Consider the following 26,238-nt stretch of genomic DNA (forward strand, 5'->3'; position numbering starts at 1 on the left):
ATTAATCCATAAAAAAGTCATGTGTTTTTGTGTGTGTGTGTCAAATCAAATCTAATTGTATTTGTCACATGCTTAGTAAACAACAGGTGTAAACTAACAGTGAAATGCTTACTTATGGGTCCTTTCCCAACAATGCAGAGATAAAGATAAAAAAAAGATAAAATAGTGAAACAAGAAAAAAATACACAGTGAATAGAAAATAACAATAACGAGTAAAAATAACATGGCTATATACAGGAAGTAGAAAATAACATGGCTATATACAGGAAGTAGAAAATAACATGGCTATATACAGGGAGTAGAAAATAACATGGCTATATACAGGGAGTATAAAATAATATGGCTATGTACAGGAAGTAGAAAATAACATGGCTATATACAGGAAGTAGAAAATAACATGGCTATATACAGGGAGTAGAAAATAACATGGCTATATACAGGAAGTAGAAAATAACATGGCTATATACAGGGAGTAGAAAATAGCATGGCTATATACAGGAAGTAGAAAATAACATGGCTATATACAGGAAGTAGAAAATAACATGGCTATATACAGGGAGTAGAAAATAACATGGCTATATACAGGGAGTAGAAAATAACATGGCTATATACAGGAAGTAGAAAATAACATGGCTATATACAGGGAGTAGAAAATAACATGGCTATATACAGGAAGTAGAAAATAACATGGCTATATACAGGAAGTAGAAAATAACATGGCTATATACAGGAAGTAGAAAATAACATGGCTATATACAGGAAGTAGAAAATAACATGGCTATATACAGGGAGTAGAAAATAACATGGCTATATACAGGGAGTAGAAAATAACATGGCTATATACAGGAAGTAGAAAATAACATGGCTATCTAAAGGAAGTTGTAACGATCCCGGCAGTCTGAGTCGGGTCCTGTCTGTGGACTAGTTTTTTCTGCTCGGGATCTCCAGTTTCCCGAGGGTTCTGGAACGCTCCGGGGAGCTCTCTTGATTTCCGCACCTGCATCCCATCAGCAATCTGCACACCTGGTCCTGATCATCACCCTTCTTAGGCTCTGGCCTAACATCCATTCCCTGCCGGATCGTTAGCCATGAACAGTAGGTTTACCAGAGTATCAGTCTTAGAGCTTCTAGCGTTAGTTTTGTTGTTTTGCACCTTGTTGGTTTGTTGTTTACTTACCTCCGTTTTGTTCCATCTGCAGTCACTCGTCCGGAACCTTCATCCAACCTCTGCCTGGTGGTGGCGGCTGCCGAGCCATGATTGGATCAACCACTGCACCCCCAACAACTAATCAACGCCGCCCGCTCTGTTCCCTGGATTATTCAGCATCATTCTTGAATTTGTAAATAAACACTCACCTTCGTTTCAACTTACCTTGTCCTGGTCTGCTTCTGGGTTCTGGCTTTGTAACTCGTGACAGAACGATCCGGCCAGTAATGAACCCAGCGGACCTGGACTCTGTTCGCCATGCCATTACCCATCAGGAGAAGATGTTGGGCCATCATAGCACGGAGCTACAGGAGATCGCGTTGGCAGTTCGGAACCTTTCTACCGGTCTGACGGAGGTCCAGAACCAGCGCAAGTTTCCGGTGGAGGATCCACTACCGGTTTCACCCATCTCGCCTGCCGCGTCTGAAGCGGTGTCCTTCCGTGAGCCCAAGGTTCCGACGCCGGATAAATATGAGGGGGAGCTGGGAAGATGCCGTTCTTTCCTTATGCAGTGTGGGTTAGTGTTCGATCTACAGCCCTACTCTTATGCCACAGACAAGGCTAGGATAGCCTTTGTGATTGAGTTGCTGCGTGGTCGAGCGCTGGAGTGGGCTTCAGCCGTTTGGGAACGACAAGACCCCTGCATGGCTTCATACCAGGGGTTCACGGCCGAGATGAGGAAGCTCTTCGACCATTCCGTCCGAGGGAGGGACGCAGCTAGGCGCCTGTTTTCGCTCCACCAAGGAACTCGCAGCGTGGCCGACTTCGTGATCGAGTTCAAGACATTGGCTGTGGAGAGTGGGTGGAATGAGGAGTCTCTGCAAGCGGCCTTTTACCAGGGTCTGTCGGAGCAGCTCAAGGATGAGCTGATCTCCTATCCGGAGCCTAGTGACCTGGACAGCTTGGTAGCCTTGTCTATTCGGGTGGATAATCGAGTCCGAGAGCGAAGGAGGGAGAAGCAATGGGGTCCGTCCAGTCGATCAGCTTCTCAGTTCCCAGTCGGGTCGGGTGGTGGACCAGAACACGTCGATCATTCTCCACCACAAAGGATTAGTGGAGAGGTCCTCTCTCCCGATTCTGAACCCATGCAAGTGGGGCGGCACGGGTTAACCAAGGAGGAGCGTCAACATAGACGTAAGACCAACTGCTGCCTCTACTGTGGTAGCTCGGGACATTACATCTCCACTTGTTCCCGGCGGTCGTCAAACTGCCCGGCTCGCTAAAGTTGGGAGGACTTTTAGCGAGCCAGTTTCAACCTCTCAGTACCTCTGTCAGACCCCGTTTCCCGGCTACCCTTGTGAACAGGAATCAGAGCTTAGCGATTAACGCTTTTATCGATTCAGGTGCCGATGGAAGCTTTCTTGATGCCGAGTTGGTGGAACAGCTGGGGCTTTCCAAGGAGCAATTGCCGGAAGCCATTGAAGCGACCACTCTGAACGGCAGTAGTCTGGCACGTATCACGATGAGGACTGAACCGGTTAAGATGCTGTTGTCGGGGAATCATTCGGAGATGATTTCATTCTTCATTCTGCCGTCTTCCCATGTTCCTCTGGTCCTTGGATACCCCTGGCTGAAGGAACACAATCCCACGTTCGATTGGGTGACGGGCAAGGTAACGAGTTGGAGCCTTGATTGTCATGCTAACTGTCTCAAGACTGCCTGTCCCCATTCGGTTCCCAGTCAGGTGATTGAGGCTAAACCCCCAGATTTGTCCCTGGTTCCCGAGACATATCACGATTTGGGGAAGTGTTCAGTAAGCAGAAGGCTCTGTCACTCCCTTCCCACCGACCATATGATTGTGCCATCAACCTGTTCCCTGGAGCTGTCTACCCCAAGGGAAGGTTATACAGTATCTCCCGCCCTGAACGTGAGGCTTTGGAGACCTACATCAAGGAGTCCCTAGCTGCTGGTCTCGTTCGTCCCTCGTCATCACCCCTGGGGGCAGGATTCTTCTTTGTGGGTAAGAAGGATGGCTCTCTTCGACCGTGTATTGATTATCGGGGGTTGAATGACATCACGGTCAAGAACAAGTATCCCCTGCCCTTGATGAGTTCTGCCTTCGACTCCTTACAGGGTGCTACGGTGTTCACCAAGCTAGACCTACGCAATGCGTATCACATGGTCCGGATCAGAGAGGGAGACGAGTGGTTGACGGGTTTCAATACACCGATGGGTCACTTCGAGTATCAGGTGATGCCGTTTGGACTGACCAATGCTCCAGCGGTATTCCAGAGTATGGTGAACGACGTCCTGAGAGATATGATCGGTCTCTTTGTGTTTGTTTACCTGGATGACATTCTGATCTTCTCGAAGGAACCTTCCGACCACGTCCAGCATGTCCGGCAGGTTCTGCAGCGATTGTTGGAGAATCGCCTGTTCGTGAAGGCCGAGAAGTGCGAGTTTCACGCCCACACGACATCCTTTCTCGGGTACATCATCTCCAGGGGAGAGATTAGGATGGACCAGGAGAAGGTTAGAGCGGTTCTGGAATGGGCCCAGCCCGGTACGAGATTGCAGCTCCAGAGATTTTTGGGGTTTGCGAATTTCTACCGCAGATTCATCCGGGATTACAGCCGTGTGGCCGCTCCGTTAACTGCCTTGACTTCCAGTATCAGGAACTTCAAGTGGAATCCGGAGGCGGATCGAGCGTTTCTGGATTTGAAGAGGCGATTCACCAACGCACCGATTCTCTCTCAACCGGACACGGCCCGTCAGTTCGTCGTTGAAGTGGACGCGTCTGATGTGGGAGTTGGCGCCATCCTGTCGCAGCGATGCTCCACGGACAGTAAACTCCATCCCTGCGCCTACTACTCTCGTCGCCTTTCGCCTGCGGAGAGGAATTACGATGTGGGTAACCGGGAGCTTCTCGCGGTGAAACTTGCCTTGGAGGAGTGGCGCCACTGGTTGGAGGGCGGAGCAACCGTTTATTGTCTGGACTGACCACAAGAATCTTGCTTACGTGCAATCGGCTAGACGTCTCAACTCCCGTCAGGCCAGGTGGTCGTTGTTTTTCGGACGATTCAATTTTTCCCTGACGTTCCGACCTGGATCTAAGAACGGCAAGGCGGACGCCTTGTCTCGGATGTTCTCCAAGACGGAGGAGGGTGGGTCCAAGACCGAGACAATTCTCCCCGGAACTGCGTCGTGGGAGCTGTTAGGTGGAAGATTGAGGAGGAGGTGATGGCGGCTCTTCGGACGCAGCCCGGTCCCCGGTAACGGTCCACCCGGTCGGTTGTTTGTGCCTGAGTCGGTTCGTCCCGCGGTCCTCAAATGGTCCCACGCCAGCAAGATGGCTTGTCACCCTGGCGTGGCTCGGACGATGGCGTTTCTTCGCAGACGTTTTTGGTGGCCTGCCATGGCCGAGGATACTCGGGGGTTATGTTGCTGCCTGTCCAGTGTGTGCGCAGAATAAGGGTACCAATCGGCCCAGCTCTGGACTACTTCACCCCCTTCCTATTCCCCGGCGACCATGGTCGCATCTGGCCCTGGACTTTGTCACTGGGTTGCCCGCTTCTGAGGGGAACACGGTCGTTCTGACTATCGTGGACAGATTCAGCAAGTTCGCCCCACTTTGTGCCAATTGCCAAGCTTCCCTCTGCCTCGGAGACGTCCGAGATCCTGGTTAGGGGAGGTTTTCAGGGTCCACGGGTTGCCCAGTGATCTCGTTTCCGACCGTGGCCCTCAGTTTACCTCTGCTGTCTGGAAGTCCTTCTGTTTGGCCATTGGAGCTACAGTCAGTCTCACATCTGGTTTTCACCCCCAATCTAATGGTCAGGCGGAGAGAGCCAACCAGAAGATGGAATCCACGCTACGCTGCCTGGCCTCTTCCAACCCCACCTCCTGGGTCTCTCAGTTGCCTTGGGTTGAGTATGCCCACAATACTCTCCCTACATCTGCCACTGGGATGTCTCCCTTCCAGTGCCTGTATGGCTACCAACCTCCCTTGTTCCCTTCTCAGGAGAAGGAGCTCTCAGTGCCTTCTGTTCAGGCCCATATTCAGTCGTTGCCACCGGACCTGGCATCGGGCCAGAAAGGCACTCCTTAGAGTTTCGGACCGGTATCAGCTCCAGGCGAATCGTCGCCGGATCCCCGCTCCCACCTACACCATCGGAGATAGGGTCTGGTTGGCCACACGGGATCTTCCTTTACGGACTGAGTCTAGGAAGTTGTTACCGAAGTTCATTGGTCCGTTTGTGGTGGAGAAGGTGATCAACCCGGTGGCAGTTCGACTCAAACTCCCGAGGACGCTCAGAGTCCATCCCACCTTTCATGTCTCCTGCCTCAAGCCTGTTTTCCTCAGTCCTCTGTTGCCTCCTCCGCCTCCTCCTCCTCCTCCTCGGATGATCGGAGGTGGTCCTGCCTACACGGTGCGACGCATCATGGATTCCAGACGGCGGGGCCGGGGTTTCCAGTATCTCGTGGACTGGGAGGGGTATGGTCCTGAAGAGAGGAGTTGGATTCCGCGGCGACAGATCCTAGATGCTGACCTCATCCGTGACTTCTACCGCCTCCATCCTGGCGCTCCGGGGAGTCCGCCCGGTGGCGTTCGTCGGAGGGGGGGTACTGTAACGATCCCGGCAGTCTGAGTCGGGTCCTGTCTGTGGACTAGTTTTTCTGCTCGGGATCTCCAGTTTCCCGAGGGTTCTGGAACGCTCCGGGGAGCTCTCTTGATTTCCGCACCTGCATCCCATCAGCAATCTGCACACCTGGTCCTGATCATCACCCTTCTTAGGCTCTGGCCTAACATCCATTCCCTGCCGGATCGTTAGCCATGAACAGTAGGTTTACCAGAGTATCAGTCTTAGAGCTTCTAGCGTTAGTTTTGTTGTTTTGCACCTTGTTGGTTTGTTGTTTACTTACCTCCGTTTTGTTCCATCTGCAGTCACTCGTCCGGAACCTTCATCCAACCTCTGCCTGGTGGTCGGCGGCTGCCGAGCCATGATTGGATCAACCACTGCACCCCCAACAACTAATCAACGCCGCCCGCTCTGTTCCCTGGATTATTCAGCATCACTCTTGAATTTGTAAATAAACACTCACCTTCGTTTCAACTTACCTTGTCCTGGTCTGCTTCTGGGTTCTGGCTTTGTAACTCGTGACAGAAGTAGAAAATAACATGTCTATATACAGAGAGTAGAAAATAACATGGCTATATACAGGGAGTAGAAAATAACATGGCTATATACAGGAAGTAGAAAATAACATGGCTATATACAGGGAGTAGAAAATAACATGGCTATATACAGGGAGTAGAAAATAACATGGCTATACACAGGGACTAGAAAATAACATGGCTATATACAGGGAGTACCAGTACCGAGTCCATGTGCAGGGGTACGAGGTAATAACATGGCTATATCCAGGGAGTACCAGTACTGAGTCGATGTGCAGGGGTACGAGGTAATAACATGGCTATATACAGGGAGTACCAGTACTGAGTCTATGTGCAGGGGTACGAGGTAATAACAAGGCTATATCCAGGGAGTACCAGTACTGAGTCTATGTGCAGGGATAAGAGGTAATAACATGGCTATATCCAGGGAGTACCAGTACTGAGTCGATGTGCAGGGGTACGAGGTAATAACATGGCTATATACACGGGGTACCAGTACAGAGTCTATGTGCAGGGATAAGAGGTAATTGAGGTAGCTATGTACATATAGGTAGTGGTAAAGTGACTAGGCAACAGGATAGATAATAGACTGAGATGGAGCAGCAGCGTAGGTGGTGAGTGTGAACGTGTGTGTGTGTGTGTGTGTGTGTGTGTGTGTGTGTGTGTGTGTGTGTGTGTGTGTGTGTGTGTGTGTGTGTGTGTGTGTGTGTGTGTGTGTGGCGTCAGTATGCATGTGTGTGGGCGTATTTAGTGTGTGTGTGTGTGTGTGTTTGTGTATATGTGTGTGTTGAGGTGTCAGTGTAAGTTTGTGTGAGTGTGTGGGAAGAGTCCAGTGTGTCTGGGTAGAGTCCAGTATGTGGGTAGAGTCAGTGCAAGAGTGTTAGTTCAAAAAACAGTCAATGCAGGTAGTCCGGGTAGCCATTTGATTAGCTATTTAGCAGTCTTGTTTAGCATTCTTATGGATTGGGGGTAGAAGCTGTTCAGGGTCCTGTTGGTTCCAGACTTAGTGCATCAGTACCGTTTGCCATGCGGTAGCAGAGAGATCAATCTATGACTTGGGAGGCTGGAATCTTTTTAAATGTTTTGGGCCTTTCTCTGACACCGCCTGGTATAGAGGTCCTGGATGGCAGGGAGCTTTCCTCTGACACCCCCTGGTATAGAGGTTCTGGATGGCAGCCAGTAAAGATGGTCTCAATGGTGCAGCTGTATAACTATTTGAGGATGTCGTGACCTCTTCACAACTGTGTGGGTGTTTGTGGACCATGTTAATTCCTTAGTGATGTGGACACAGAGGAACTTAAAGCTCTCAACCCAATCCACTACAGCCCAATCGATGTGGCTCGGTACATGCTAGACCCTCCGTTTCCTGTAGTCCACGATCAGCTCCTTTGTCTTGTTGACGTTGAGGGAGGTGTGTGTGTGTATTTGTGTGTGTGTGAGTGAGTGTGTGTGGTGTGCCATTGGAGGCCACTGCTTTACTGTGACTCTGTGAGTGTATGATGGCCTTCCAGGGACACAGAGAGAGAGAGACACAGAGAGAGAGAGAGAGAGAGAGAGAGAGAGAGAGAGAGAGAGAGAGAGAGAGAGAGAGAGAGAGAGAGAGAGAGAGAGAGAGGAGAGAGAGAGAGAGAGAGAGAGAGAGAGAGAGAGAGAGAGAGAGAGAGAGAGAGAGAGAGAAGAGAGAAAGAGAGAGAGAGAGAGAGAGAGAGAGAGAGAGAGAGAGAGAGAGAGACAGAGGGAGAGAGAGAGAGAGAGAGAGAGAGAGAGAGAGAGAGAGAGAGGGAGAGAGAGAGAGAGAGAAAGAGAGAGAGAGAGAGAGAGAGAGAGAGAAGAGAGAGAGAGAGAGAGAGAGAGAGAGAGAGAGAGAGAGAGAGAGTGAGAGAGAGAGAGAGAGACAGAGAGAGAGAGAGAGAGAGAGAGAGAGAGAGAGAGAGAGAGAGAGAGAGAGAGAGAGAGAGAAAGCCCCACCCTCTTCAACATATATATCAACGAATTGGCGAGGGCAGTAGAACAGTCTGCAGCACCCGGCCTCACCCTACTAGAATCTAAAGTCAAATGTCTACTGTTTGCTGATGATCTGGTGCTTCTGTCCCCAACCAAGGCGGGCCTACAGCAGCACCTAGATCTTCTGCACAGATTCTGTCAGACCTGGGCCCTGACAGTAAATCTCAGTAAGACAAAAATAATGGTGTTCCAAAAAAGGTCCAGTTGCCAGGACCACAAATACAAATTCCATCTAGACACCGTTGCCCTAGAGCACACAAAAAAATATACATACCTCAGCCTAAACATCAGCTCCACAGGTAACTTCCACAATGGTGTGAACGATCTGAGAGACTAGGCAAGAAGGGCCTTCTATGCCATCAAAAGGAACATAAAATTTGACATACCAATTAGGATCTGGCTAAACATACTTGAATCAGTTATAGAACCCATTGCCCTTTATGGTTGTGAGGTCTGGGGACCGCTCAGCAACCAAGAATTCACAAAATGGGCCAAACACCAAATTGAGACACTGCATGCAGAATTCTGCAAAACTATCCCCTGTGTACAACGTAAATTCTACAACCACCTAAAAGGAAGCGATTCCCAAACCTTCCATAACAAAGCCATCACCAACAGAGAGATTAACTTGGAGAAGAGTCCCCTAAGCAAGCTGGTCCTGGGGCTCTGTTCACAAACACAAATATACCCCACAGAGCCCCAGGTCAGCAACACAATTAGACCCAACCAAATCATGAGAAAACAAAAAGATAATTACTTGACACATTGGAAAGAATTAACAAAAAAACAGAGCAAACTAGAATGGTATTTGGCCCTAAACAGAGAGTATACAGCGGCCGAATACCTGACCACTGTGACTGACCCAACATTAAGGAAAGCTTTGACTATGTACAGACTCGTAGGCAGACCTGGCTCTCAAGAGAAGACAGGCTATGTGCACACTGCCCACAAAATGAGAGAGAGAGAGAGAGAGAGAGAGAGAGAGAGAGAGAGAGAGAGAGAGAGAGAGAGAGAGAGAGAGAGAGAGAGAGTGAGAGAGAGAGAGAGAGAGAAAGAAAGAAGAGAGAGATATACAAAGACATACAAAGAGAGATACAGATGAGAGAGGGCGATATAGTTTCTCTACATCCCTCCATTAATCTCTTGCATTTGCTGCAGTCTCCTCCATCCCACCTCTCTCTCTCTCTCTCCCTCTCTCTCTCTCTCTCTCTCTCTCTCTCTCTCTCGCTCTCTCTCTCTCCTCTCTCTCTCTCTCTCTCTCTCTCTCTCTCTCTCTCTCTCTCTCTCTCTCTCTCTCTCTCTCTCTCCCTCTCTCTCTCTCTCTCTCTCTCTCTCTCTCTCTCTCTCTCTCTCTCTCTCTCTCTCTCTCTCTCTCTCTCTCTCTCTCTCTCTCTCTCTCTCTCTCTCTCTCTCTCTCTCTCTCTCTCTCTCTCTCTCTCTCTCTCTGTCTCTCTCTCTCTCTCTCTTCATCAGCGGCAGCATGAGCTCTCTGTGAGATTTAAATTATTTAGATGTTTAATCTGTCAGCATTATGAGGTTAACACACAGCCATGACACCATAGCATCATTCATCCCCATCCGCCACCTCTATATCTCTATACCTCTATTCCTCTATACCTCTATATCTCTATACCTCTATACCTCTATATCTCTATATCTCTATACCTCTATATCTCTATATCTCTATATCTCTATATCTCTATACCTCTATATCTCTATATCTCTATATCTCTATATCTCTATATCTCTATATCTCTATATCTCTATACCTCTATATCTCTATATCTCTATACCTCTATATCTCTATATCTCTATATCTCTATACCTCTATATCTCTATACCTCTATATCTCTATATCTCTATACCTCTATATCTCTATATCTCTATATCTCTATATCTCTATACCTCTATATCTCTATATCTCTATACCTCTATACCTCTATATCTCTATATCTCTATATCTCTATACCTCTATACCTCTATATCTCTATTCCTCTATACCTCTATACCTCTATATCTCTATATCTCTATATCTCTATACCTCTATATCTCTATACCTCTATATCTCTATATCTCTATACCTCTATACCTCTATATCTCTATTCCTCTATACCTCTATACCTCTATACCTCTATATCTCTATACCTCTATATCTCTATACCTCTATATCTCTATATCTCTATATCTCTATACCTCTATATCTCTATTCCTCTATACCTCTATACCTCTATACCTCTATATCTCTATATCTCTATACCTCTATATCTCTATATCTCTATACCTCTATACCTCTATATCTCTATACCTCTATATCTCTATATCTCTATATCTCTATACCTCTATATCTCTATATCTCTATACCTCTATACCTCTATATCTCTATTCCTCTATACCTCTATACCTCTATACCTCTATATCTCTATACCTCTATATCTCTATACCTCTATATCTCTATATCTCTATATCTCTATACCTCTATATCTCTATTCCTCTATACCTCTATACCTCTATACCTCTATATCTCTATATCTCTATACCTCTATATCTCTATATCTCTATACCTCTATACCTCTATATCTCTATACCTCTATATCTCTATATCTCTATATCTCTATATCTCTATATCTCTATTCCTCTATATCTCTATATCTCTATTCCTCTATACCTCTATATCTCTATATCTCTATACCTCTATACCTCTATTCCTCTATATCTCTATATCTCTATACCTCTATACTTTAGAAGACCCATACATACTGTACATCACATACTGTACATTGCTACCTATTCCCTATGTAGTGCACTACTATTGACCCCTATGGGCTCTGGACTAAAGTTGTGCACTATACAGGGAATAGGGTGCCATCTGAGTTGCAGTCGCTGTAGCTGGTGCCTTTTTATGTTCATGTTCGAACAATGGCCCTCACTAGGCATGTAAAGCTTTAATGTTAGCCGGACTCCAGAGAGAAACGAAGATAAAAACATGACGTCTAGCAGGGAAACGTTTGAAGAAAAAGTGCAGCTACAGTGTAAAGCAAAAGTCTGATTTGAATTGTTTCTCTAGTGCCTGTACTCTGTGTAACAGTACCTGCCCTTATAGACTCTGAGAGGAGTTCTCCCTGGTTCTAATACTATCAGATACAAAACAGAATGGAGGCTATGAGTGGGTCCAAACGTCCTGTCAAAGTAAAGTACCCACACAAATACATAGCCTATATATACATAGCCTATAAATACTTAACCTATAAATACATAGCCTTTCATTGAGATGACATACAGTGACACATCGACAGACTGTGACACATTCAATCCCGCCTTGCACACTCTTGCTTGCATCTAGCTCTAGGGTGTAATCATTAGTCCAACAGTTCCAAACAAGAGTTTCTATTGGACAAATTCTGGTATTTTTATCCCCGTTTCGTTTGCTTTCGTTTAAGAAACATTTTTCAACAGAATCGGCGGAATGAATAGACCCCAATCACGCATAAACACAGTTCACTTTCATAGCAGCCACGTTGTATTCCTTCTCACCTCTATGCACTCTCCTCCTCTCACCTTTTCCCTTCGTTTGTGGACTTCAATGACAACACATCACCTGTATGTGACCAGGCGAAAAAACCTTTCCAAGCCTAACCATGTCATAACCGCTACACACAGCCTACATCATTGTCCCCATATTAGCTAAAGTAATGTCCTAGTCAACATAGCTAATAATATAACTAATGTGTTAGTAAACCTGCTACAATCATGCAGTAACGTTACAGTGTATAGTCAGCAAGTTGTTTCACCGGTAAGCCCCGGTGGCAATACATTTCTCTCTCTCTCGCTCTTGCTTCTCCTTCATTTTTAAAGAAATATATTTGTTAAAAACTGTTCAACTATTGTCTTTCTCTCTCTTTGAGTCAACTACTCACCGCATGTTATGCCCTGCAGTGCTAGCTAGCTGTAGCTTATGCTTTCAGTACTGGATTAATTCTCTGATCCTTTGATTGGGTGGACAACATGTCAGTTCATGCTGCAAGAGCACTGATAGGATGGAGGACGTCCTCCGGAAGCTGTCATAATTACTGTGTAAGTCTATGGAAGGGGATGAGAACCAAGAGCCTCCTAGGTTTTGTACGGAAGTCAATGTACCAAGAGGAGGACGGAAGATAGCTGTCCTCCGGCTACACGATGGTGCTACCCTACAGAATGCTGTTGAGGCTACTGTAGACCTTCATTGCAAAACAGTGTGTTTTAATAAATTATTTGGTGACGTGAATATATTTACTATAGTTTTATCTAAAAAGGATAACTTTTTCAATGTTTTAAAATTGTATTTTTATGAAATTCACTGAAGAGGTCCTCCCCTTCCTCCTCTGAGGAGCCTCCACACTGTAGCCTATAAATACATAACCTATAAATACATAGCCTTTACATTTAAGTCATTTAGCAGACGCTCTTATCCAGAGCAACTTACAGTTAGTGAGTGCATACATTATTTTTATTTTTCATACTGGCCCCGCGTGGGAATCGAACCCACTACCCTGGCATTGCAAATGCCATGCTCTACCAACTGAGCTACATCCCTGCCGGCCATTCCCTCCCCTACCCTGGACTAATTGTGCGCCGCCCCATGGGTCTCCCGGTCGCGGCCGGCTACGACAGAGCCTGGATACGAACCAGGATCTCTAGTGACACAGCTAGCACTGCGATGCAGTGCCTTAGACCACTGCGCCACTCGGGAGGTTACCCCAAGTATAAATACATAGCCTATAAATACATAGCTTATAAATACATAACCTATAAACACATAGTATATAAATACATAACCTATAAATACATAACCTATATATTTTTGCCCATACACAAAATAGAAATACTATTAGTACAAGGGAAAAAGCCCCTCAAGCCATGGCAATTTGAACAGAAAAAAACCCAGTGTGTACATTCCTCCTACTCCCTGTACAGTTACAAATACATCCTAGCTCATCCACATTGTCTTTTCTAAACCCAGAATTAATAAACCAGAATAATGAATTAATAAACTAGAATGAACATATTGAATGGGATTAAGCCATGGACCATAGATAGTGAGTGTGTGAGTGACCCATTTATAGGTTAATGGAAGGAGGGAGGGAAGGATGGAGGAGGGAGGGAAGGAGGGAGGGAAGGAGGGAGGAGGGCACTCAAACACATCCCATTTAGCAGGAGGCTCCATGTCATGTCTTCATCGGACCGAAGGCAGGCTTTGTCTGCCTCCCAAATGGCACCCCATTCCCTACATAGTGCACTACTTTTGACCAGGGCCCATAGGTTTCCCATAGAGCTCTGGTCAAAAGTAGTGCACTATGTAGGGAATAGGGTGCCACTTAGGCAGCAGTCTTCCACTAAGCTCCTTAAGAGCTGCTTGGTCCTAGGGATCAAGGTTATAGTAGGGTGGTGGTACAGAGTCACTATGACTGGCTGACTGACTGACTGACTGGCTGACTGGGTGACTGTCTGACTGGAAGGCTGGCTGACTGACTGACTGACTGGCTGGCTAACTGGCTGGCTCACTGACTGTCTGACTGGAAGGCTGGCTGGCTGGCTGGCTGGCTGGCTGGCTGGCTGGCTGACTGACTGGAAGGCTGGCTGGCTGGCTGACTGACTGGAAGGCTGGCTGGCTGGCTGGCTGGCTGGCTGACTGGCTGACTGGCTAACTGACTGACTAAATGGCTGGCTGGCTGGCTGGCTGGCTGGCTGACTGACTAACTGGCTGGCTGACTGACTGACTGACTAACTGGCTGGCTTGCTGGCTGACTGACTGGAAGGCTGGCAGGCTGGCTGGCTGGCTGACTGACTGACTGGCTGACTGGCTGGCTAACTGGCTGGCTCACTGACTGTCTGACTGGAAGGCTGGCTGGCTGGCTGGCTGGCTGGCTAACTGGCTGGCTGACTGTCTGACTGGAAGGCTGGCTGGCTGACTGGCTGGCTAACTGGCTGGCTGACTGACTGGCTTACTGACTGGCTGACTGACTGGCTGACTGGCTGGCTGGCTAACTGGCTGGCTGACTGACTGGCTTACTGACTGAATGACTGACTGACTGACTGGCTGACTGGCTGGCTGACTGGAAGGCTGGCTGGCTGGCTGGCTGACTGACTGGCTAACTGGCTGGCTCACTGACTGTCTGACTGGAAGGTTGGCTGGCTGGCTGGCTGGCTGGCTGGCTGACTGGCTGACTGGCTAACTGGCTGGCTGGCTGACTGTCTGACTGGAAGGCTGGCTGGCTGACTGACTGTCTGACTGGAAGGCTGACTGACTGGCTTACTGACTGGCTGACTGACTGGCTGACTGGCTGGCTTGCTGGCTAACTGGCTGGCTGACTGACTTGCTTACTGACTGACTGTCTGACTGACTGACTGACTGACTGACTGGCTGACTGGCTGACTGGCTGTCTCAGTCTGAGGGTATCTTATCTAAAGTGTGACCGGGAATTCTACTGTAGCTGTACAGTATTACAGAACTCTCTTATCCTGGAATGGCCAGATAGAGTCTGACTGACAGATCGGTAGAATAGCTACACTTATCAAATAGAGTTAGTAGTGACTGACTGACTACCTGACTGACTGGCTGGCTGGATGACTAATTGGCTGACTAAGTGGCTGACTGACTGACTGGCTGGCTGGCTGACTGATTGACTGGCTGACTGATTAACTGACTGACTGGCTGACTGATTGACTGGCTGACTGACTGGCTGGCTGGCTGACTGACTGGCTGACTGGAAGGCTGACTGACTGATTGACTGACTGACTGACTAACTGGCTGGCTGACTGTCTGACTGGAAGGCTGGTTGACTGACTGACTAACTGGCTGGCTGGCTGACTGACTGGCTGACTGATGGACTGGCTGGCTGGCTGACTGGTTGGCTGACTGATGGACTGGCTGGCTGGGTGGCTGGCTGGCTGGCTGACTGGCTGGCTGACTGATGGACTGACTGGCTGGCTGGCTGGCTGACTGATTGAATGGCTGACTGATTAACTGACTGACTGGCTGACTGATTGACTGGCTGACTGACTGTCTGGCTGACTGGCTGACTGTCTGGCTGGCTAACTGGCTGGCTGACTGACTGGCTTACTGACCGGCTGACTGACTGGCTGACTGGCTGGCTGGCTAACTGGCTGGCTGACTGACTTGCTTACTGACTGCCTGACTGACTGGCTGACTGGCTGACTGGCTGACTGGCTGACTGGCTGTCTCAGTCTGAGGGTATCTTATCTAAAGTGTGACCGGGAATTCTACTGTAGCTGTACAGTATTACAGAACTCTCTTATCCTGGAATGGCCAGATAGAGTCTGACTGACAGATCGGTAGAATAGCTACACTTATCAAATAGAGTTAGTAGTGACTGACTGACTACCTGACTGACTGGCTGGCTGGATGACTAATTGGCTGACTAAGTGGCTGACTGACTGATTAACTGACTGACTGACTGACTGGCTGACTGATTGACTGGCTGACTGACTGACTGACTGACTGGAAGGCTGGCTGACTGGCTGACTGACTGACTGTCTGACTGGAAGGCTGGCTGACTGACTGACTAACTGGCTGGCTGATTGACTGGCTGGCTGACTGATTGACTGGCTGACTGATTAACTGACTGACTGGCTGACTGATTGACTGGCTGACTGACTGACTGGCTGGCTGACTTTCTGGCTAATGCTACTGTAAACCTGGAATTATACTTGAACTGACTACATCCCTCATCCTCATCACCGTGTGTCCTGGAATTCCCCTTGAAATGTGTGATTGACATATAGGTAGAAAAGTCACACAATATTTCCTAATAAATTGAGTTTCTCTGCTGAAAAACAACAAGGAATGGGAATGTCAATAAATGGTGTATTTCACAGAAGAACATACTTTATTTAAAGAACCCTCTTTTATATGTGAGGTTATTATAGGTATACCTGGCTGGTTGGAAGTAGGGTGCAGCCTCTTTATACAACCCTTTGATGTCTATACTTTAATGTATAAGACACATACCACATCCGAGGGTGTACCCTAGTTAGAGGACCTAACTGACACATCACACCAGTTAAAATACATGTTATCTACTCATAACTCCCATTACACAATGTTGATTTGATACACTGACATTACACAGAACACATCTAAGAGCGTACGCTAGTTAAAATACTGTTTTATACTATTGATTTGATGCAGTCTCACACACTAGGCATCACTTTGAAGGATCTGATCTGTCAATGTATCTGGACTAGAGATATCTAAATACAGTACTCCCTCTCTCTCTCTCTCTCTCTCTTTCTCTGTCTCTCTCTCTCTCTCTCTCTCTCTCTCTCTCTCTCTTTCTCTCTCTCTCTGTCTCTCTCTCTCTCTCTCTCTCTCTCTCTCTCTCTCTCTCTCTCTCTCTCTCTCTGTCTCTCTCTCTCTCACTCCTCTCTCTCTCTCTCTCTCTCTCTCTGCACACAATGCAAATTGTAACAGATCTCTCCACTCTTTTAAATGGAAAACAATCTGAAATAGCTCCTCACTGCCTGGGCCTGCCTCTGAATTTGATGGGATATCCTTGATTCAGGCTCACCCAACCCGTCCTCTGTACACAGTCTAGTTTTTAATGAGAATAAAGGACCAAATAGTCTTTAACAAAACATCAACTTCTGGCAGACAGAGAGGAGAGAGACATACTGTCTGACGTCTGTTTGCTACAGAGAATGATCAGTTGCTACTGGTGCTTGATATGACATCCTACCAGTCAAGATGTTCTTTAATCTTGGTCAATATGAAATGAGTAATAATATTCTCACTTTACCATGTTAGCACACGAGGCATATATTACAGTATATTATATATTAGCCTGGAGGCAAGGCCACAACGGGGAAACGGTTCAATATAGCTTGTTAATATGTTTGATCTCTTTATTGATGTTGAAAATAATAAAATAATCTTCCATTTAAAAATGTAGTGATATATCAACTAACTAGAATCTCATAGTTAGTTGATAATGATCAGTAATATATAGTAAAGAGCTATTTACATTTACATTTACGTCATTTAGCAGACGCTCTTATCCAGAGCGACTTACAAATTGGTGCATTCACCTTATAGCTATGGTTATTTTATTTTAGATTAGAAACACAACACTACTATGTGTATATAGTATATGTCCTGGATATACAGTTTAGATATCCTCATACTGAGAAAGCTAATATTTCATCACATATAAGGTTTGACAATGAGTGTAAATGTATTCTTCTATTCTTCCACAGCAAATGAGTAGCACCAGTGTTTAATTCCTCCTTATTCAGGGTGTATCCATAGCATTGGATAGTGGGATTAAAGAACTGATCCCCAGGCCACTGCTTCATACACACCAATTTGACTTAGCTTTAACGGATTTGACTTCTTCTTGTCTCTTCAGCTAGTTCTCAGGGGTGTGTGTGTGTGTGTGTGTATGTGTATGTGTGTGTGTATGTGTGTGTGTGTGTGTGTGTGTGTGTGTGTGTGTGTGTGTGTGTGTGTGTGTGTGTGTGTGTGTGTGTGTGTGTGTGTGTGTGTGTGTGTGTGTGTGTGTGTGTGTGTGTGTGTGTGTGTGTGTGTGTGCGCGATTAAACATTCTGGAGGACTTACATAATTTACATTTTAAGTGGCAATAAGTTAAAGATTGAATTATCTCTCTAAATGATCCGCTCCCATCTTCTCTTTTCCAACTGTGAACAGACAGGCAGTCAGTGGGTTGAGAAAAGTGGCATTTGAAAATAGACCTGTTTGATACTAAGGCCCGAGACACCTCAGAATGTCATTTCTTTAGGATCAGTCATCAAAGCTTCGTAACATCCTAAAGTTATTGTTCCACTGTGATGTGGAAGGGTCTTATTTGCATAAGCTTAAAGTAATGACAAAAACAGTGTTTTTTTTATTTTGTTGTTGTTGTTGTTGTTGCTGTTGTTTTCTCTCCGTCAGTGGAAAGAGAGAAAAACAAGCGTTGGCCAGGACATTGGTTTGTCTTGACGGTAGTGTGTAAGGCCTGAGGGCTTGGAGCCTTTAATTAACATCAATATAAGAGATCTTTTCAGACACAAGGTTAGCCAGATCCTGTCAGGGAGAATGTAGCTCCTGCTCCTGTTGCTTTGCCTACTGACCACACCTCAAACCTCAAACCAACGCATGAAGAATATTATAACATCAACACAATATTACAAAAAAAATAAACATCCTCCATCTTCCTCTGCTTAAGCTGCTATGACAATCTAGCTACACACACATGAATGAAATTTCACACACACACACGCATGCACACGCACACATACACAAACACACACACACACACACGCACACATACACTCAGTCCCTCCACATACAACCAATACATAGGCCTATACTATTCATTTTACCACGTCTTTCCATCTCTTGACATGACTAAAGCCTCTAAACAGGAACCCTGCAGCATATTCACCAGGAGGCCTAAACAGGAACCCTGCAGCAGCTTCACCAGGAGGTCTAAACAGGAACCCTGCAGCAGCTTCACCAGGAGGCCTAAACAGGAACCCTGCAGCAGCTTCACCAGGAGGTCTAAACAGGAACCCTGCAGCAGCTTCACCAGGAGGCCTAAACAGGAACCCTGCAGCAGCTTCACCAGGAGGCCTAAACAGGAACCCTGCAGCAGCTTCACCAGGAGGCCTAAACAGGAACCCTGCAGCACCTTCACCAGGAGGCCTAAACAGGAACCCTGCAGCAGCTTCACCAGGAGGCCTAAACAGGAACCCTGCAGCAGCTTCACCAGGAGGTCTAAACAGGAACCCTGCAGCAGCTTCACCAGGAGGCCTAAACAGGAACCCTGCAGCACCTTCACCAGGAGGCCTAAACAGGAACCCTGCAGCATATTCACCAGGAGGCCTAAACAGGAACCCTGCAGCAGCTTCACCAGGAGGCCTAAACAGGAACCCTGCAGCATATTCACCAGGAGGCCTAAACAGGAACCCTGCAGCATATTCACCAGGAGGTCTAAACAGGAACCTTGCAGCAGCTTCACCAGGAGGCCTAAACAGGAACCCTGCAGCATATTCACCAGGAGGTCTAAACAGGAACCTTGCAGCAGCTTCACCAGGAGGCTTGGAGGAGACAACCCAGAATCCACCAGTAACGGTGCGTTGGTAAAATCACTGTGGAAGCCAAGCCAGAAAAAAAAGCCATATAACAACCTATGTGTTGTGATAATTGCGTTGTTTGCTCTATAACCTGTCAGTTCATATGCCTTGCCACCGTGATCTATACTGTAGGCCTAAGGCTGAGGCAATGAGAAGACACAGTGGCAGAATAAATTCAACCACACCTTTGTTTCATCACAAAACCGGAGAGCAACCACTGTCTAGTTCCCAAAACAGTTACATGACCTACATCATGGTCAAGCAAGCGAATGTTTCCCACATTTTCGAACTACTAAACAACTATTGATTTAGAATCAAGGAGAGTTACAGCACGTCGCAAAGAAAACAGGAGCTGCATCCACTATTCCAGCACCATTTCAACTTTAACATTTCAACATCATCAAATCACCTATGCTTAGTCTAATACAATGACAACTAAAAGATACCAAAAACAATTTAGTCCAATCAACGTAAGCTAAATATGATGTGGCTGTCCATGGTTCTGATTTCTCTGTGTGTGTGCGCTGTGTGTGTGTGTCTGTGTGTGTGTGTGTCTGTGTGTGTGTGTGCGTGCGTTTGTGCAAATAGAAAAAACATGTTGACTCATCCTACTTGTAGAAAAAAGCCAATGCCATCCTCCTCTCTTTCATGTTGACGAAATGGTCTATGACTCCGTCATACAGTACACGCTTTTAGTTTTTGTTGTCCTAGGCTACCTGGCTAAAATGCTTGCTCGCTAGCCTAACTTCCATTCATGGGCAACGTTAGCTAGTTAACATTAGCCTTCTACATCTAGCTACATATTGAACTTCCATCCTCTCAGCCCAGGGACACAACAATGTATGAATTTATGGTTGGATCAGAATCGGCATTATAATCATTGGCCAGTACAGAGAGTTAAGTAAAACCCACAAGTCCGAATCCCTATCTCCATCTATGGTTCATTTAGGAAAGGGACAATTTTAGCTAGCTAGCTAGCCACCGGAGGACAACAACACAACGAGATGCAACAATTCAAGTTGTTTCTGTCATTTGACATTTGGCTCTCGATGTAATGTGAATGGTGTGACGCCAAATCCAAACTGGCTTCCCTTGATACTTTTATTGGGTGCGCCAGGACCATTCACAGTTGAGCTCACTTAGTTTAGCTCAACGCCGATTGGCTATTATTTTATTCGTTTTAAATACTCAATGGCTTTCCTTGCATTCAATGCTACGGGGCGGCAACAATGTCATACTCTTTTTGACCAGACAGCATCAGATAGATGGCCTACACATACAGAGACAGAGGGGCGCTATTTTGCTCGCTCTGATGTTTTCTCCGTTGAGATGCGTTCAGTCTCTTGAGAAATAAAGGAAAATCATGAAACACAGAGCGACGAAAGATACATTATTTTATGTTTTTTTTGTAAATGTTCTTCATACATTTTTGTGGAAAGACAGGCTCCTCTACAGCTAGCTCTACAGTGCTTTAAGACACACTATAAACATCAGGTATCAGTGGGCATGGTAAAGGTGATGACAGGACCCAGTTGGATTCCATAAAAAAAGGCAGTGAAGAAGTCATCCTCTCTCTCTCTCTCTCTCTCTCTCTCTCTCTCTCTCTCTCTCTCTCTCTCTCTCTCTCTCTCTCTCTCTCTCTCTCTCTCACCCCATCTACCTCTCTCTCTCTCTCTTTCTCTCTCTCTCGTCTCTCTCTCTCTCTCTCTCTCTCTCTCTCTGTGTATGTGTGTGTGACATAATAAAATAGTTAATATAATATATTGTATTATTATTTGATGACCCCATTTATGAATTAAGTCATGAAAACTCTTTAAGTACAATACTTTATATTGCTGTGTCTCTATCACATTATTTCTGGCATAACTGTATGACTGAATAACTTGGGCCCTTTTCTCAGAATATGAATGATGTCATCATGACTGGTGCATGGGAGAAAAGCAAAAACAACCCATATTCTATTAGTAAGAGAATCGGATTTGAAACAGCAGGGCACTGGGAAAAGACCGGTGTAGGCTACGGGACAGGAATACGAATGGGGAAGGGGACTGAGGAGAAATAAACATCAGTAGCATGCATAATCCATCACATTTTACTAAAAGCACACACCATCAAATCTAAATAGACACAGTACATTCTCCTGTCAAAGTTACATGCAAAGGATCATAAGGGAAGGAAATGTATATTGGGAGACAGAACGACAATTCAAACATGCAAGGGTCATCCAACATCAAAACCTTCTATGCAACAATGTGGCTAGTTGCTCCTTTGTGCTATAGGCTATATACAAAGGTAAGAATGAGCGGTAATAGGAAGGAGAAATGTCTTATAAGTGCTTTGGTTTTAGGGGGAAACAATTGCTTATTCACTGAATCACCATGACAACTCCTTGTCTGATATATTCTATCTCCTCTCCTCCTCTCCCTCTCCTCTCCTCTTCTCTCCCCCTCTCCTCTCCTCCTCCCCCTCTCCTCTCCTACTCTCTCCCTCTCCTCTCCTCCTCTCTCCCCCTCTCCTCTCCTCCCCCCCTCTCCTCTCCTCCTCTCTCCCTCTCCTCCTCTCTCCCCCTCTCCTCTCCTCCTCTCTCCCCCTCTCCTCTACTCCTCTCTCCCCCTCTCCTCTCCTCCTCTCTCCCCCTCTCCTCTCCTCCTCCCCCTCCCCTCTACTCCTCTCTCCCCCTCTCCTCTCCTCCTCTCTCCCTCTCCTCCTCTCTCCCCCTCTCCTCTCCTCCTCTCTCCCCCTCTCCTCTACTCCTCTCTCCCCCTCTCCTCTACTCCTCTCTCCCCCTCTCCTCTCCTCTTCTCTCCCCATTGCAATTCAGCTCTCTAAGTTATTTCTTCCTTCACCCCCTGGAAGACTACAATGAGACCATTTTACTCAGCTTGCTAAACGTCCTGGAAAATAAGGAGAAAAGCAAAGAGAAAACATTCAGGGAAACCAGCTGGTTTAAATGTTAAAATATGCCAATTTTATAGCCCTACAGCTCCATGATAAAATAGCTTTCTCACAGTAAAATAGGTCGTTTTGATTTTCGATATTTCATCAAGTCACAAAAAATAAACCATGAAAATCCATTATTTCAGTACTCTATAACAAACAGGAAGGGTTAATGCATGGATATGAGACGGGCAGAGCTCTGCTCCCCACCAGAGCAAAGCGGTATCGTTTTAGCGGGCATATGGAGACGCAGACAGGTGGACTCGCATAATCATTTACTAACACTGGAAGGTAGTAATAACGATGTAATAACTGTGTAATAACAATAAATAAGTCAACAAAACACTAGCAACCGAACTGTAGTCTAGGATAGTAACAAAAACATAATAACATTCATGATTATTATCGTTATTAATATATTATGATTACTACAGGCCTACCTGTAATTTTAATACATAAACCTCTCCAAAACAAACAGGGTCATATTTTACAAATGACTTGAACTTGATCGATACAAGAGTCCAAGAACACCCCAAAATCTATGAATCTGGTCAGAACTTGTGGACCACCATATTGGGCAACTGAAAGCGGTTACAGCAGGTCTGCACACGCACCCATTTCAACCAGAGAGATTCACTTGCAGTAAGCACCATACCAAGAGAAAGATTCCTCTCTCCTCTGGCACCCACATTTATGGCCTTATAATTTTGGGAATGTTTTCTTATGTGAACATTCAGTACCCACAGGAGCTTCAGTAGGCCTTAGCGCATTGAATTCTCCATCACAGCCGATGGTCAAGCAACGCAGTAACGCACCGCGCAGACAGGCCAGCGTCAGGCAGACCATAGCCCAAGTAACAAGTACTCAATTTCACCATTACTAAACGGGGAAGGACAACTGAGATATTCAACCATGTGATTTCGTTCCCTGCACTAGAAAACCTTATCCCAATGCATGAGACCAGACTGCCCAACACAACCAGATTTTGTAACTTTGAGCTCAAATTTCACTAAGCTCTCTCGCTCTTTCTCTGTCCTCGACACAAATTTAAAAAAGGCACGCGTATCACTGGACACCATGTCAGTCTTCAGCACCGGCTGAATAGAACACATCAGTGTCTCACTGCAAAGTAAAATATACCATGCATATAATCAAATAGACTACTGAGATGCATTTTATAGCTACATTAACAGTCATTTCAGCCAAATGTCACCCTGAACATGTTCTAAGAATACTAGCTCTTAATATTCAAGTGTTGCCTGTGACTCACCTGCCTTGGCGAGATGCAAATCCCCCATTCCATTCCCGGTATTTTCTTTAGAAAAAAGCTGGAGACAATATTTCTGTGCACTTTACTTTCAGTTGTAAATAGTACTTGCAGATATCCTTATAGGGTATTACTTTGATTCGTTTCAGAATTCCATTTCCCAACATAAAGATCCTTCAGCATTTTCAGTCCGTACACATTTTCATATTTTCCTCTGATTTCTCCTCGGCTAGGCTCCTCGGTCAGCGCTGCACGTTTGACGTTCTTTCCTTGCCTCTTCGTGAGGTCTCTCCACCACACACGAGAGCTCGACCAGAGCGCGCTGCGCGGTCCCGGCTCGATATTTGGGAAAGCCAATAGATGTGAGAGTTACTAGGTAACCAAGGGCACACGCATACTACATGAAAAAGAGAGGAGGACGCGGCTTTTTGCAAATGTCTTCCGAAAAGAATAAATTATCTCACTGCTGTACAGTGAGATTTTGACTCCTTGATTATCGTTCATGGTGAAAATGCTGATCTAAGTCACGTGGGGTTGGCAGTGGCACAGGGCTTGTGTGGCATCACATGCATCACACATTCTCAATGGATTCAAAAGGTTGCATTCTTAAAATAATATTCTTCTGCCTTTTGAGCCTATATGGATGCACACATGCTCATTTACTGTCTTATCAGAAAAATGCGTTGAGGTAAATTCAGTCGATTATAGTAAATGCCACTGCCTCTTGAAATAGCTCATATCTGACTGTTTCTGTTCTCTGATCAGTCTGTTTGTGCAGAAGTGATACTTGAATAACCTGCAATAGTCACAAGGCAGCAAGACAAAAGCTTCAGCAATCATGTTTGGATTTCTATAATTACTGTCTGGAGGGAGTTCATTTGGAATGCCAAGCAGAGAGTTAGTTGGCTCACACAGGCAAGGCCACTTGCTGTAAGGCATTTGATTGGTTGGGATGTGTCTTTCAAGCCACTTGTGTGCAAGGATAGCAGCTTAGAATAGCTGTACACAGCTACCCACCAGTCCCGAGAGGATTGTAGAGGTGTAATACCTACATATTGTAGAAAATATGATACATTTCCACAAAGCAGTAGGGAAGGTGCAGGTGTCTTTTACTGTATTCATTATACCTACCTGATCCTTTAAGATTGACGTGAAGTCCCTTGGGGTGAGTAAAGGCTATGTCTTTTTTGGGGGATAAATTCCACCTAGCCTATCAGTGTGGATGGTAAAGGTCATGACAGCACCCAGTAAGATTCCATAAACAGGCAGTTTTCTCTCTCTCTCTCTCTCTCTCTCTCTTGCCTCTCTCTCTCTTGCTCTCTCTCTCTCTCAGTCTCTCTCTCTCTCTCTCTCTCTCTCTCTCTCTCTCTCTCTCTCTCTCTCTCTCTCTCTCTCTCTCTCTCTCTCTCTCTCTTTCAATTCAATTCTATTTAAGGGCTTTATTGGCATGGGAAACGTATGTTAACATTGCCAAAGTAAGTGAAGTAGATAGTAAACAAAAGTGAAATAAACAATAGAAATAAACGGTAAACATTACACTCAGAAGTTCCAAAAGAATAAAGACATTTCAAATGTCATAGTATGTGTATATACAGTGTTGTAACAATGTGCAAATAGTTAAAGTACAAATGGGAAAATAAATAAACATAAATATGGGTTGTATTTACAATGGTGTTTGTTCTTCACTGGTTGCCCTTTTCTTGTGGCAACAGGTCACAAATCTTGCTGCTGTGATGGCACACTGTAGCATTTCACCCAATAGATATGGGAGATTATCAAAATTGGATTTGTTTTCGAATTCTTTGTGGGTATGTGTCATTTGAGGGAAATATGTGTCTCTAATATGGTCATACATTTGGCAGGAGTTTAGGAAGTGCAGCTCAGTTTCCACCTCATTTTGTGGGCAGTGTGCACATAGCCTGTCTTCTCTTGAGAGCCAGGTCTGCCTACGGCGGCCTTTCTCAATAGCAAGGCTGTGCTCACTGAGTCTGTATATAGTCAAAGCTTTCCTTAAGTTTGGGTCAGTCACAGTGGTCAGGTATTCTGCCACTGTGTACTCTCTGTTTAGGGCCAAATAGCATTCTAATTTGTTCAGTTTTTTTGTTAATTCTTTCCAATATGTCAAGTCATTCTCTTTTTGTTTTCTCATGATTTGGTTGGGTCTAATTGCTGTCCTTGGGCTCTGTGGGGTCTGTTTGTGTTTGTGAACAGAGCCCCAGGATCAGCTTGCGTAGGGGACTCTTCTCCAGGTTCATATCTCTGTAGGTGATCGCTTTATTATGGAAGGTTTGGGAATCGCTTCCTTTTAGGTGGTTGTAGAATATAACGGCTATTTTCAGGATTTTGAGCATTAGCGGGTATCGGCCTAATTCTGCTCTGCATAAATTATATTGTGTTTTTCATTGTACACAGAGGATATTTTTGCAGAATTCTGCATGCAGAGTCTCAATTTGGTGTTTGTCCAATTTTGTGAATTCTTGGTTGGTGAGCGGACCCCAGACCTCACAACCATAAAGGGCAATGGGTTCTATAACTGATTCAAGTATTTTTTGCCATTTTAAGTTCCTTTTGATGGCATAGAAG

The 26,238-nt window shown here is 45.7% G+C and overlaps 1 protein-coding gene across 2 annotated transcripts in view; it reads right to left on the reverse strand.

Annotated features, from left to right (window-relative positions):
• Nucleotides 1-23,935, reverse strand: part of LOC121531188 (neuroligin-3) — a 383,312-nt gene extending 359,377 nt beyond the window's left edge. For both annotated transcript variants that reach the window (XM_041836459.1, XM_041836455.1), the window contains exon 1: nt 23,659-23,935. The gene's annotated coding sequence lies outside the window, so the exon portion shown is untranslated. The remainder of the gene's footprint in view (nt 1-23,658) is intronic.
• Nucleotides 23,936-26,238: the final 2,303 nt, after the last annotated feature.

This window comes from Coregonus clupeaformis, unplaced genomic scaffold (genome assembly GCF_020615455.1).
Source record: "Coregonus clupeaformis isolate EN_2021a unplaced genomic scaffold, ASM2061545v1 scaf0024, whole genome shotgun sequence".
In the NCBI taxonomy this organism is placed as follows: Eukaryota; Metazoa; Chordata; class Actinopteri; order Salmoniformes; family Salmonidae; genus Coregonus; species Coregonus clupeaformis.